Source organism: Podarcis filfolensis, assembly GCF_964270895.1.
Source record: "Podarcis filfolensis genome assembly, chromosome: 2".
Classification (NCBI taxonomy): Eukaryota; Metazoa; Chordata; class Lepidosauria; order Squamata; family Lacertidae; genus Podarcis; species Podarcis filfolensis.
In genome coordinates this window covers 58,218,500-58,234,191 of record NC_139605.1, presented here as the reverse complement: position 1 = coordinate 58,234,191, position 15,692 = coordinate 58,218,500, and the positions used below count along the sequence as shown (strand labels likewise).

The window sequence follows — 15,692 nt, the reverse complement described above, 5'->3', positions numbered from 1 at the left end:
CAAAAAATCTGTAGAGCAGTTTGTGCTTGCAGGAAGCACATGGGAATTTGGTGGGTGAGGTGGGGCCAGTGGCTGCTATTAGTATATAAGTAAGAAAACAATATGGAAGAGCTAAATGTAACAATCACATAAATATCAGAATAGCATAAATATTATCATTAACTTAATTTATTTTACTCTTCACTGTAAGGAAAAAGATTTCATATAACAGTTTCTCTTCAAATTTTGTTTACTAAGTCACAGGGGAAAATCATCCATTCATTCTACCATCACCCCATTTTTCCTCCTGTGTGTATGTTTTTATCAGCCATATCACAGCTCAAAAGAGAATCACATCATTGGTATCAACTTTATTTTGGTATTATCAAAACGATCATGAAAACACGAGGAGATAATTGAAGCCACATATATATGTGCCTGAGTGTAAGCCTTTGACAAACTTGTATGGCAGACTGAACAATGAATCCCAAGTTTGGTAAAAATAGCCAAGAGCACAGCAAAGTTTGTCATCTTGCAAAATTGGTGACAATTGGATTACTTTCAAAAGTTGTCCAAAATCTTTTCCTCAGATTTGCTCACAATTTTATCCTGCCACAGGTTCTTTGCTTATCCACAACTTACAGTTTCTAAGATGGTCATTTTCTATATCAGCCTGCCTGGTACCCTCCAGAGGTTTTAGACTACAGTATTGGCTGCTGCTGATGGGACTTACAGCCCAAAATATCCAGAGGGCACAAGATTAGGGAATGATTAATTTATTAACACCTTTCTATGCAAGCCCATTAAGCCACATGGCTGTTTATTATTTGGGAGTATTTTTAAAATAAAAAGTATTATTATCATAATCATCACATATACATTCTAGAAACAAAGATAACCCAAACCCATACTGAGGAAAAAGAACTTTCCCTGGAGACCCCTGAAAATACATTATGAAAACCTGTATTCCCATACATACACCACTACTTAGAACAGTATACATCTGTAAAACACGTTCTTATCAAGTGATCCACAAACTAGTATGAACCTTTCAAACTGGTCTTTGGTTTTCTGGAGTATTTGTGAGTGAAACAAAGCTCACCATCCTCCAGTAAAGTGTTGTTGTACTTTCGTTTATGCCCCATCTACTAACCCAAGTTCTCAACGTGGTTTACAATATATTTAAAACACAACAAAATAGACAATGATAGTTTCTCATGGAAATGACATTCAGACAAGCAGGTTCTTCAAGCCATTGGGTTCACTCAGATTTTCAAGCTACTGATTATGTTTAATGTAATTCTTTAATGTAGTGATGGGGAGCCTCAGGCCTGGGGGCTCTTATGATGTGTGAATTGAGGTTTTTTTTTAATCACTTGTTGCTTTGAAATTCACATCCATCAGCATGGGCCTTTTCATTCCCTGATTTCTATTCAAATGCATTTTAGAGAACAAATGAAATGAAGTCATAATAATAAAAATAATGCTATACATGTGCATGGCGGAGAAAGGGTATCCTGAATATGGATTTTGTGTCAAGGTATGAGAGAGAGAGAAGGAGAGATCACCTTAGTGACCCAGGTTTAACTATAAAGCATATTTTTCAAATGAGCAAACTTCTTAAATAACGTGAAAGGGGCCCTTTTCCCCCTTAATGTGCGGAAAATGATACAAGTTACTTTGCAAAGGAAAAAGTGTGCTAATGTGCCAACAGCAATTGAATTCCACTGGCCTTCTATTCATTAAACTTCCCTTGCTCTGCACATAATTCATCTCAGTTCAGTTATGCTCCTCAAGGGTCTGCTACTAAAATAAAGAAGTAATCACTTCTATGTCGCCAAATAAGGTGCACTTGGCTCCAGACATCCACTTACAACTATTGACAAAGAAAAGCAGACACACGGTGCCAAAAAACAAATGAGGATTCTCTCCCCCCCCCCATCCAAACTGGCTATTGGAAGGCAAATCCAAGGTGCTGCACTTCAAAGGTTCCATTTTCTTAAGTCTTTCATGCTTACAACTCACAGGAACCTTGGATATTTACTAAAATTCCCAGGGAGTGTTTTGCAAATTTAATAGGTTCTGACTGCTTAGGCTAAGTTGTGCGCTTGTAGTTCAGTGGAAGACCACATATAGTTTGCAAGAGAAATGTTCCAGGTAAGCCTGGGGAATACTCCTATCTGAAACCCATGAGAGCCATTGCCAAACAGTGTAGAGAATATTATCCTAGATGGGCCAGTGGTTTAAATCACCATAAGGCTGTTTTCTTATGCCCTTAACATTGGAAAACATTAAGCAAGCATGGACTTAGCATAGCAAAATTTCATTTTCTTCCCTGTCATGTATATTGTCTTAAAGGTAAAGGTAAAGGGACTCCTGACCATTAGGTCCAGTTGTGGTCAACTCTCGGGTTGCGGTGCTCATCTCGCTTTATTGGCCGAGGGAGCCGGCGTACAGCTTCCGGGTCATGTGGCCAGCATGACTAAGCTGCTTCTGGCGAACCAGAGCAGCGCACGGAAATGCCGTTTACCTTCCCGCCAGAGCAGTACTTATCTACTTGCACTTTGACGTGCTTTCGAACTGCTAGGTTGGCAGGAGCAGGGACCGAGCAATGGGAGCTCACCCCGTCGCGGGGATTCGAACCACTGACCTTCTGATCAGCAAGTCCTAGGCTCTGTGGTTTAACCCACAGCGACACCCGCGTGCCATGTATATTGTCTTACTCAGCTCTAAATATGCAAAGGTGGAGGAGAAAGACAACACTTTCTTACCAAAAAGAAAAAGAGCAAGTGGTGTCATGATCATTTGAAATGATAGGTAAGAGGTGATATAGCATGGCATTCCATCTTCTTCTTACAGCAGGATTGAGCAGCTTCAGGCAGGGCCTCCATAAAGTCCCTCCCCCCTCCCCAGATCTTTCTAGACCACATCCACCATGCAGGCTACACTCTTTCCCCAGGCCACATCCCCCTCTGGCTCTGTTTTCCACCCTTCTTGAGTGTTTTGTCTGTCTGACATTAGTTCTTGAATCGTGACAAAACGCCTCGCTTGACAGGATGGAGAATAGAGAGGGGTTTGGCTCCTGGCAAGTGGCCCTTAGGCTGAAAGGCAATGTGGCCGTCAGGCTGGGGGAAAAAAATATTAAATAATAATAACAATAATAATAATACAGTCGTACCTTGGAAGTCAAACAGAACCTATTCTGGAAGTCCGTTTGACTTCCAAAACGTTTGAAAACCAAAGTGTGCAGAAGCCCTGTCGGAAGCTGCAGAAGTCCCGTCAGACGTTCGACTTCCCAAAATAGTTCACAAACCAGAACACTCACTTTCGAGTTTGTGGCGTTCAGGAGCCAAAATGCTCGAGAACTAAGCTGTTCGAAAACCAAGGTACGACTATAATCAAAATTTAAAGGTGCTCAGCACGAAAGCACCTGGTCCTATTTACCTGTGATTTGGCGGGATTTATCTGTTCTAGAGGGCTTATCACACATTGAAATTTCATTCACTTCTGCCAAAAAGAAAAGATTTTTGAGATTTGTTCTTAAAAATATAAAGCGGTATAGAAATGAAATGAATAATAAAAATAAAAGATGCTGTAGCCATTGTTTGATTTTCCAATAGGGAATGGGGGCCAGAAGGGGAGGAAGGGAGACAAAGATCATTCAGATCAAGTATCTGATAATGTTTTCTAAAGCACCAAATGGGGGTCTGAACCATATCTACTTACTACAGCTAAAGCTAAAATACACTTACCATTTTTATGTTTCTTAATTTCAAAATTTGATTTCCTGTTTTGTTAATTTCATCATAATGACTGTAAAACTCATGATATTATTTATGGGGTGTAGGATGTATTTTTAAATGGAATTTGAAAAATTTAGTGATTTTAATGGAACTGGAACCAGACCAATGGCATTAAACAAGAATGACTCGCTTTGACCATATCTAGTTGACCACTGTGGGAAACAGGATGCTGAAACAGTTAGCTTTGGGGGCTAATTCAGCAGGGCTTTTTTTATGTTCTTATGACCCAGAGGATCATGAGTACAGGGAGGTTCACACAGAGCTCCTGTATCTGCAGAGTTCCCTTTTAATTTCCATGGAGAATTTGCTTGTATAGAGGAGCGTGCATGTAGTTCAGCTTTCTCTGTTGAAATAGGATGCAGAGTTTTGTGCACATATTGGAACTTCCACATCTGTGACACGATTCTTGTTCAGACTGACAGCCACTTAGAAGCTCCATGACAATATCTGCATCTTAGGCAATCCTAGTTTTAGATCCTATTATTTTATCTATTGGTTTACTTAAAACTAAGTTTTGTTGAACTCCATGGGGCTTAATCCCAAAGAAGCAGGGATAGAATTGCAACCCCAATGTTAATTCGACAAAGGAGCTGCTCTAAACTCCAAACATGAGAATGTTTGCATTGGGAAGTTCAGGGTCAACCTTTAAAATTTCAACTTCACAAAGAACCAAACAAATAGAACTTTCAGTTCATTTCCCTTCAGCCCTGGTCTAGAGAAGATATGTCAGAGGAGAACCACCTTTGCAATAATATTTCCAAGACCCTTAATGGTAGCATATAACTGATATCTACCACCATTAATGGATACATTTTTAAAATGCCCCATTCATATAGAGCGGCTCAATGAAAATATTATTCCATTAATGGTTTGCAACTGCAGTAGAGCTCCGGTGGCAGAAAATTGCTCACCAGGGATATGAAATTGCGCAGACAAGCCCACATGAAAAATGCAAGCTTACTCATTAAAATTGCTGTTATTTTAATATGTGCTTGCTGCTGTCACTCAGGTATTGGCATCCCACCTCAGCCCCCCATGCCAAACCTGCAAGGGAGGCCATGCACTTTTCTTGCAGCTGAAGCTTTGGGGCTCAAGAGAATTTCTGAAGGTAGATTTATTGGAAGAGATCAGGTTACAGAATACCTCACTTTAGGCTTCCCCTTGAAATTAATGATGCTATTAGGGATACTGAGGCTCCTTAGAGCTGTCATTTTAAATTATGACCATTCTTGCTTTGACACAACACCACAAGAGCCTTTCTCTTTAAGAAGCAGTGGTATGGGAGAAAGGTGTCTGATTCAAAACCCGAGAACAGTGTTCAAAAGGGCAGATATTTTCTTTTCCAAAAGATTAGACTTGACTGGAGTTAATAGCAACATATGTGTTTCTGTCCTCAGAGAATTCTGCCACTTTCTGAATCTAGTTCTGTAAGGCAACAGGAAGAGGATATCAAAACACCCACAGAGTGACTAGGAATAATGGTTAATTATAGTGTCATAGAGTGAGATACCTGCTTTAAAGGAGTGTGTTAACCAATCTTCTCGCCAATGGGAAACAGGACTGAACAGTAAGAACCTGTGGGCAACATCCTCCTTTCCTCTTCCTGCCAAAATGAGGAAAGCCGTTTCCATGGAAAGCAAAACAAGACGTGGAAAATAACAGGTATACACACAGAGGTTCTTGAAAGGAATGTTCATCCACAGTGATTCAGAAAACCTTTGAAATCGCTGGTTTCTGGCAGGCCCCAACTTGTACTGTACTTATGTGGACTACTCAAAGGACAGGCGGACATGACACGGGTGGCAGTGCTAGCTAGTAGACAAATGGTTTTGTTTTGTTTCAGGGCCTGCATATGTCCCTAATATGGTTGCCCAATCATCCTCACAACGCTCCTGTGAGGTAGGTTAGGTTGCGAGACAGTGACTGGCCCACAGTGAGCTTTGTGGCTGAGTAGGAGCACCCTGATCTCCTTGGACCAAGTCCAAAACTCTAACATCTCTACATCTCACCAGCTTAATCATAAAGGCCAAACTACATGTTATGACAGATATGCGGTGGTGGTTAGAGAATGACATCTCCCTGTTCTCCTTGATATCTCCCCTTTCTCCTTGAAACATTTAATTCTATTTTTCCAAGGCATAATGTTGTTTCTTCCCCACCCACTCTCTCTGTGACACCGGCTGTCACTGGTGGGTGGGGAAGCAATGTTGTGTCTTCAGACATGGAAACTATTGTGGCAAGTAAGAAAAAAAGTGCAAAGAGGCACAAGACGATATCACATCATGGGTAGTTGAAATAAATTACATGTTGGAGGAGAAAAGGGAAAATGCAAAGAATACTTGACATAACAATGTCATATCAAACTGAGAGATTAAAGGTTTTCCCCTGTGTTTTGTTGTTTGGTCTGCCCTGGGCTCCACCCTTTCTGAATTCTAGCCTAGCTCTGAGAACTTAGTTTTTAGCTTCAGTTCATTTGCATCTCTTCCCACTATGCATGACCACCACAGTTTCAATCATTCCAACCTTCCCTGCTCCACAGCAGGTGGGAATCAGCAGCTTTTGACTCTTATAGAGACAGTCACTGGGCAGATCAGCCATTTTATTGCCAGACAGAAGTAAGAAAACACAGAGGCAGGGGGAAGAAGATAGCCCACATAACCTCTCCCTACTGGTTGCTGTACCCACCCAGATGCAGGGTAGTTGCTTGCTTGGTTGTCTCTGGCTTCCACAACTCCTCCTTATAAGCCATTGGAAGGAGTCTGAAAGCTTGCAGCATCTCGCCAGCCCCATCTGCCGCCCATCTGAGCTGATTGCTGGCTATGCTATTGTAGAGTAAGGAGTTGGTCTTGTGGCTCCTTCCTCCCATTCCCCACAACGAACTAACCAATGAATTAAGAAAAGGAAGCTGTGGGAAATTCAGATGAGAAGAAGTCCACCTATATATTATGGTGAGAAGGGAAAAGCTCAATGGGTGTCTATGGTAGCATGTTGTTTGCCTTTTAAACTTTGACGCAAGCTTCCATTTTACATGCCTAAGAAAAATAATTTGTCTGAAACCCAGCAAAATGGTTAATTTCTTTTAAAATATTCTGAGGGCCAACACCCATATCTTCAGAATTGTTCTTTGTGTGTGTGTGTGTGCGCACACACACACACACACACACACACACGGTGAATCCTTTAAAAGAGGCCCCATAGATACAGAGTATGCATGTTCCATTGGGCCTCTTTTAAAGGACTCACCCTGTATATAACATGCAGTGTAATCACTACATACCGTATTTACTGAAATCTAATGCACCATCGAATCTAATGCACACCCTAATTTTCACGATGTAATTTGGTAAAAAAAAAGGTGTGCATTACATTAGAGTAAATATATAACCTATATATTATATGCCACAAATGCAGATAAACATTTAAAGATAAATGTCCATGAATAGTTGTATGATCTTTATTGTCTTCTGGTTGCAGGAATAAGTTTTTTTTTTTAAAAAATTAATCACTTGAAATCATCTCCAACATATTATTATTATTAGCATTACTACTACTACTACCCCCACGATGGGGTGAGCTCCCGTTGTTCAGTCCCTGTTCCTGCCAACCTAGCAGTTCGAAAGCAAGTCAAAGTGCAAGTAGATAAATAGGTACCGCTCCGGCGGGAAGGTAAACGGCGTTTCCGTGCGCTGCTCTGGTTCACCAGAAGCGGCTTAGTCATGCTGGCCACATGACCCGGAAGCTGTACACCGGCTCCCTCGGCCAATAAAGCGAGATGAGCGCCGCAACCCCAGAGTCGGTCACGACTGGACCTAATGGTCAGGGGTCCCTTTACCCTTTACCTTTACTACTACTACTACTACTACTGCTGCTGCTGCTGCTGCTGCTACTACTACTACTTTATTTGGTTATATCACAACTTTTTCATTGATAGTAACTCAAAAACTCTTTCTGAAATAAGAGAAGCAGGTCTTCATAGTGAAAACTGATTAGTTTCTTGCTGTCTTTCTCCCCCTCTTTCAGGATATCCATTTCACAAAAATAACTATTAAAAGAGAAAAGGAAAAAAGTAAGCAAATGGTAGAAAACCTCTTCTTAGTGTTCCCAGTTGTGACCTACAAAAGTCCCATCTCTAATCTCTTGCAGGAGAAACTCATAGCTTTTTGTGATGTTTAGGGATTTACAGAGTTGGAGGCAGTGAAAGCATTTATTGCTCTAATGGCAGTACAAAAATTGTCTGTACTTTGAGAAGTTGTATGGCAAAATTGCTCCAAACAACTAATGCCCTGTCCCTCTGCACAATGAGCAATTAAAATGAAGTAAGCTGTAAAACTTGGGCAATGCATTTTAAAATAACTGTTTCATTTCCAAAATTGTTAAACTAACACGTATGAAATATATATTGGGTTGTATCCAGCAGCATCACTCAGCTGATGGTAAGGCTTTTGTTGGCAGAATGGGGAGGGAAGCAAGTTTTGGCAATTTACCCTCCCCTCAGCACCCTCATGCCCCTAAATCTGCTCTTTTGGGGCATCCTCTTTTTGGGAATTGTCCAAATTTAGAGAGGTGCAAAAGGAAGGGGAAATTGATGAAAATTTTTCTCTCCCTAGTCTGCCAATGGAACCCTTACTACGTGCTGAGCAACACTGGTGGACGTTCAACCCTTTTCTCCTTCAACAGTTGCTTTAATAAACAGCCAGGAGCCAAGTCTCATTACAACTAAGGATTAGGGATGGGAAAATCATTTTCCATTTACGTACATCATGTTCTCATGTTTTCAGTCTAAAGTTCTGTCCTCCACATTTCCACATCAGTTTGAAAAGTCCTCGTGAAAATGCACCCGCATTTTAGTACATCTAGCACTAATATACACAGGATGGTATGCAGTTTTCCCTAAGATGCACATTTTTGCAAAGCAATTTCTCCTAATAGAATTTATTTTTTTGTTACGTAGGTGCCACGAACACCTGGATTTTTATGCACACTTTCCCCCAGTTACATGTATTTCTGTACACATTACTTGGCTGAAGAACTGCACTCACATTCCTTGAAGTGTGAATTTCAAAGTATGGAGGTGCTCCATCTCTCAAAATGGCTCAAACTAGGTACAGTGGTACCTCAGGTTAAGTACTTAATTCGTTCTGGAGGTCCGTACTTAACCTGAAACTGTTCTTAACCTGAAGCACCACTTTAGCTAATGGGGCCTCCTGCTGCTGCCGTGCCACTGGAGTACGATTTCTGTTCTCATCCTGAAGCAAAGTGCTTAAACTGAAGCACTATTTCTGGATTAGCAGAGTCTGTAACCTGAAGCGTATGTAACCTGAAGCGTGTGTAACCCGAGGTACCACTGTAGATTCATCTTTAAATGTGGACTGAATCAGATTTCTCCCTCATTCCTACTGAGGATACAATCCACAAAAGCCCTCTTGGAGGTTTTTTTAAGACCTCTTTTTGGATATTCTGTTAGGTGGAATAACCTAAAATCCTGCATGTAAAATGTGGTAAATTTCCCCTTTCAAGAGGGATGGAGCCACCATTTACCTGCTAGTCCTCAATGGAAAGCAGAAGATCCATTTATCTTGATGATCCCTTACCTTTTTTTTTATTCCACAGGCTGTATGCGCTATGGGGCAGCACTGTGTGTGGCCCAAGGGCTTTATACTGCCCACAACTGAGGTGCAGTAAATTGGCCCATTTCTTAGAACAGAGTTAACATTCTGTAGCTTTTTTCAGCATGTGTGCATGTTACATGTAACACTTTAAACATAACAGGATCTTGGCAATAAAAGGGAGCTTCCTTAATGGTTTTTATGATGAGTATACATTATCTGTTCAAGCTTAAGAAAGCAGGTGCAAGATGGTATTTCTAATTCTGTTAAGTAACAAAATCAATGCTTCATGGGCTCTGTTGGTGCCTATGGCTGCAATCCTACACCCACTTATCTAGGAGTAAGCTCCACTGCACTCAGTGGGACTTATTTCTAAGTAGACACATATAGGATTGCACTGTCCATTACTAGGTGTGTTTTTTGTTTTTTTTAAAGAGACAGACTATGTAGAGTCTTTAGCTATATGAATAATTGAGGCCTCTTTTGAAATACAGCTTGCTTAATAAGGTTTTGTTTTATTTATTTTATTTTTATTTTCTGAAATCACAATGCTATTTCCACCCCATCACTTAAAACACATACCATGATTTGCTGCTTTCTCTTGGTCAAGGGCTGAGTCTGTAGCTCTGGAAAGTTCCCAAACATATTAAGCTTCTTTATTGAAAGCAAATGGAGAAAGTGGGGGGGGGGAGAGAAGGAGGGAGCATCTCTTGCTGAGCAGAAGCTGCATAATTGGATTAAAATCTCTCTGTGTGTACAGTATGGGGATCTGAGGACCCCTGCTGCCCTTTTGATTCCTATGGAGATGGCAGGCAGAATGCAAGAGCATCGCTGATGGAAACAGGAGCCAGAGGTATGCAGCACAATGTGATTTGCCATCCAAAGCCTGAGGATTTACCCAGTCGCGGCTTCCCCGGAGGAATAGCAAGCGCCTTTCAGCAGCTGTGGAAGGGTGACCAGCAGTGCTCATTAGAAGCTGGTCTCTTCTGGTACTGAATGCAAATTAAGGAGCCATGTTTGTGGTTCATTAGCAGTCAAGTGGTTTGTCCAAAATACATCTTGTAGTTTTAGGGGTGTGGGGAAGAGAAGATCCATGGCCTAAGATTCCTTATGCATTTCAAATCACTTGCCCCAGCTAGCCTTTGATCTCCCTGTAATTTAAAATAAATGTGGGCTTCAAGTCCCTTTAAAGTTGTCAATCTTTTTCTGTGTGAAGGATTTGTGACAAGCCAAAATGTTTGTATTTGTGTTTGTTTTAATTTAAATTGCCCAAAAGCTAGAAATGAAACAAATGTGTGAGTCATCTAACTTGCAAAAATTAACACATATAATATAATATAATATAATATAATATAATATAATAAATATAATACAATACAATGCAATGCAATGCAATGCAATGCAATACAATACAATGCAATGCAATGCAATGCAATGCAATGCAATACAATTCAATATAATATAATATAATATAATATAATATAATATAATATAATATAATTAATATTATAATATAATATAATATAATATAATATAATATAATATAATATAATATAATATAATAATATATAAAAAATTATATATATTCAACAATAAACTTGACCTATCATTATTTATCTTTATAGCTGCAAACTGTTCACCAATAAGACTTTAAGGTTTAGGGCTCTCCCCCTTAAAGGTCCAGAAGAAATTTAACGGGGTTTCATATGACCTTTTAAGTTCATAGAAATCTAGGGCAAAGTTTGCTCAGGATAGACAAGGGACTGATTAATGAGTTAATCAGGATCTTTTGGATAGCAGAGCAACTCCCATCAGCCCCAGTCAGACTGTGGTGCAACTCTATAATTTCCTTTTTTAGATAAGGCAAGCAGAACTGTCCACAGTGTTCCAAATATGGCCACATCATAGTCTTGTATAATGGCATTATGATATCAGGAGTTTTGTTTCCAATTCCTTTCCTAACGATTCCTAGCATGGAATTTGCTCTTTCCACTGCTGTTGCACACTAGTTTGACATCTTCATCAAACTGTTCACTACGAACCCAGGATGCCACTCCTGGTCAGTCATTGCCAGTTCATTCCCCATGTGAAATTATTATTCTTTTTTTGCCACAACATGCATCACTACATCGGCCATTTTACTACCCTGTCACTCAGTTTGGAAAGGTTCTTTTGGATCTCTTTTTGTTTTAATGACCCTGAAGAATTTGCTATCATCAGCCACCTAACTCCTAACTCTAGATAATTTATTAATAAGTTAAAAAGCACAGGTCCCAAGACCAATCCTTGGCAAACTCGACTTTCTGCTTCTCTCCATTCAAGCGACTGTCCATTTATCCCTACTCTTTGCTTCCTGTTCCTTAACCAGTTACTGATCCACAAGAGGACCTCTAAGCTTACCTCTTTGGTGAGATACTTTGTTGAAACTTCTTCAAAATCCAAATGCAGAATGTCACCCAGATCACCTCTATCTATATGCTTTCTAACACTCTCAAATAGCTCTAATAGTTTTATGGGAAAGGATGTGCCCTTGCAGAAGCCATGTTGGTTTTGCTTCAGCAATGCTTTTTCTTTATGGTTGGCTATTTTATCTTTAACAATACTTCCCACCAGTTTTCTAGGGGCAGGCATTAAACTAACCAGTCTGTAATTTCCAGGATCCCACCCCCACTCCCAGATCCTGGGGGTGGGGAGGGAAGTGCCATCCTTTCTTAGAAGAACAGCAATTTCACATCTGAGTTCTTTGACCTGGAGATTTGTCAGTTTTTATTTTGTCTATTGGGCATAGTACTTCAGGAGCAATCCCACAGAATTCAAGACTTCAAAATTCAGGGTGAACTCAGATGAGAATTTCAGAAACTGGGCACAATCCACCAAGTGCTGCCACCGAAGCATTATTTAAATGGCCCGATGTTACATGGAAACGTTGCATTGGCGGATTTGGCCAACTTGCTTCAAATTGTCACTGTAGTGACAGAAAACAGGCTGTGGTGGGTCCTAGTGGAAGGTACTGAATAGAAACAAGCTGTCAGAGGGATGGTTGGCTACTTGCACAGGATGCTTTTATTTTAATATGAATTAAGCATCTGGAGTCAAGGCAGTAGCAGACTGTGTCACCTTTTTGACACTGCAAGCCACTTGTGAATGGCTTTGTGTCATTGTTGCTGTTTCTCAGCTTCCCTGTTTCTCCCCCCACCCCAATCACCACACACACACACACACACACACACACGTTCCTTGGTAATATATACTGTATGTGTTAAATAGGATTAGCACTTCCACAGTCTGCGCAGGCTTCTTCTCTCCCCTCCCCCTCACGCCCGCCAGCACACACTTCACCTGTCTCCCATCCTCAAGCCCCAGCTCCTTCAGTGGCCTGACACAAGCCTTATGTAGAGTTTAGCTTTCTCACTGTAGGGCAGCTGGTAATGGGAGCTTGGCTGAAAAGAAGCCTTTCAGGCTCATTGCTTTGGAAGAATAGACTGGTGTCTGCTCTGCAGCTTTCCTTTTTTGATAGGAAGGGATAATCCCTTCCATAAGTCAGGGTTGTGTCAAAGCTGCAGAGAGAAAGAGAGATCAGGGGGCTCTCCCAGGATACAGAAATAGACCAGCCTTCCAGCCTAGGACAATCTGGGTTTTTGACAGCTATACCACTTTGGGGTTGGCATTTATTACTACCCAACTTTAATTCTTCCTATTGAGGCTTGTTTCCCCACTCTCCCTTCCCCCAAGGCACACTAAAAATATCTTCTTGAAAAGTGTTTCTAGTTAAAAAAGAAAAGAAAAAGAAAATGAAATTTTGAATCCTAATCTATCTTTTTGGACACAGTCGGCCTCCCTATACGTCTTATTTGTTCTCAGAACATCCGGAGGAGCAATTGATTCTCGTTTGGTTTTATTACTTATTTATAGCAAAATGTTGAAGCTCTTACTAGCTAATTTAAGAATCTCCACCCCCCCCAAATGAAATAGCCCTATGAAAGTCATCCTGTGAGAGATAGAAAACAAAGATAAAGACTTTGGTAGTTGCTGGTTAGGTAGATAAATAGCCTTGTGATGTATGGCGTGTGGTATTTTCATTCAATGCATGGGGTGGTGGGTTTGACCATTTAAAACAGTGTTCAAAGGGTTTCATTCTCCCACTGCTTGCTACCCATCTCCATTCTCCAAGGGCAAGAAAATTGAAACAATTCAGCAGGGGCAAAAGTAGGTTGACAGTGGAGACATCTCTCTTGGTATGGGAGAATGCCTCTGGATGTTTTCTCCTACTTCAACTGCTTATAAACTGAAGATACTTCAGAGAATTGATGACACCTGTGTCTTTCTCCACCATGTTCTGCCACTGAGATGGGTCTCAGATTGCCTTATGCAAGTAAGGCTTTTGTTACTTTAGCAAAGCCTGGCTTGTTAGTTTCATACCACTGATGGACAATTAACAAAACTGCATGCAAGAAAGGGCAACATACATAAGTGTGCTGAGGATTTCTTGTTTCATGTGCTGTTAATTTTGTCCTGTTAAATTTTTAGTAGCTCCTGGGTTACCTATTTAATACCGAATCTCATAAACCTAATAGGCTATTGCCTTCCACATAAAATGGTTAATGCTGAAATGCATTAATGAGTATAAAGAAATCCCAGGTCTTCCTCCATATATTGCTCTTGGAGCATTGTGTCAGCAAGAGTTTGGTTTGGAACTCTTGGGTAGCTGGTAGTGCATGTCAGGCTTGTAGCATAAAGGACTTTGTCAGGGCTGTCAGTCTAAGACGGGCTCAAGCTTTAAAGTTAGAAATGTTGAGCAGTGGCCTTTGTCATTTCAGGAGTCCCTGCATCCATCCCTGCTGAGGATGGCTCCCTGCTAAGCTACACTGGAGACTGAATTAACCATTTACACACTGGAAGTCACTTCTTCAGAAGCTGAATGAAACTGATATAATGAATGAAACTTTTATTCTGGAAATCCATCTCCTGCCTGTCCCCTGTATGGTTTGTGTGCCTTCAAGAAGCGTTTAACAGGTAGAGCTTACAGACTTTTCCTTAGCATGGGGAAGACATTACCTGGTCAGTTTGTGATGTGTTTGCTGACTGAAATAAGAGTTTGGGAACTAAAGACTAGGGCTTGGGACTTAGAAGAATAGGCTTGGTGGAAGTCCATTGTCTTAAGGTTCCAGTCTTATGCATACATAGTAAGAAAGTCGCACTGAAAGCAGTGAGACTTGATTGCCAGTAAACACACAGAGAGTCAGGCTACTATGTTATATTCGAGCCAAATTACCTTCTGTTAAAAATAAAAACCAACATTACAATGGACAGGGCTTTCACTATTAATTATTAGAATCTTAACATATACAAACATGTTTTTCAACAGCTATTTCATTTATGTATGCAACTGGGGTGTATGAAAGAAACTTCTCTCAAATGCAGAAGTAGGGCACCAAGATGGGGTCAATTCAAACATGTATTGTTCAGAAACCCTATACATGAAACAGGACAGTAGATCTGTGTGTTGCCCCCTTTCTGCCTTTTGCATTGTAGTTTATTGAATTTATATTATGTGCTTTCTTTCAAAAGGAATCATACTTTTCTATCAAGCAGAAAAAAGATTATTGAAGTCTGGGACATTGCACATATGCAATATAAAAGCTCATGCTTTTGGGAGGCATATATGTTTTTTGCTGTTCCACCACATGACCAGTCTTTATAGGTAGCAGGTGTGTAATCTGACCCATACTCATTTGCCCAAGCCCCTGACTAAGCTTGGTTATCAGTCCAGATCCTAATCCAATATGTACTCCATATTTGATCACAGTGTCTGCATTGCTAATAATCTGTTAAACTCTGCTTTCACAGGAAACAAAATAAATAACATCACATGAGGTTATAGATCACAAGGCGGTTAAGATTTTTCCATTAAACCTTGGGAATGCAAGGTATTAATTCTTCACTTAAATCTAAGCATCTATAATTTGTTTAGAATACTGTATTATTTGATAGGTCTCGTTTTATTTGCAGACAAATGGGGAAGGACAATCATCATTACTTGGTCATATATTTTAAAGACCCTTCTGGTCCTAATGCTTTGGTCAAGTTAGTCTACTCCTAAGTGATCTATGGAAAATGAATAGCGATGCCTGCTTCCTTCAAAAAAACACCAACATCTCTGAGTTATTATTCTAGAACTATATGAAATTCATATGTATCCAATATTTAATCTGCCAGTTTCTCAAAAACTAATTGGTATGTAGCAGCATAATGCAAACCAGCCAACATTCTGTTTTGTACTTGGAAATATGGAATAAGCAAGGCC

The 15,692-nt window shown here is 40.3% G+C and overlaps 1 long non-coding RNA gene across 1 annotated transcript in view; it reads left to right on the top strand.

Annotated features, from left to right (window-relative positions):
* The window catches only part of LOC310758043, a 72,879-nt gene extending 58,200 nt beyond the window's left edge, over nt 1-14,679 (top strand). Inside the window, exon 3 of the long non-coding RNA XR_014545638.1 lies at nt 14,206-14,679. This is a non-coding gene — a long non-coding RNA (uncharacterized lncRNA). The remainder of the gene's footprint in view (nt 1-14,205) is intronic.
* Nucleotides 14,680-15,692: the final 1,013 nt, after the last annotated feature.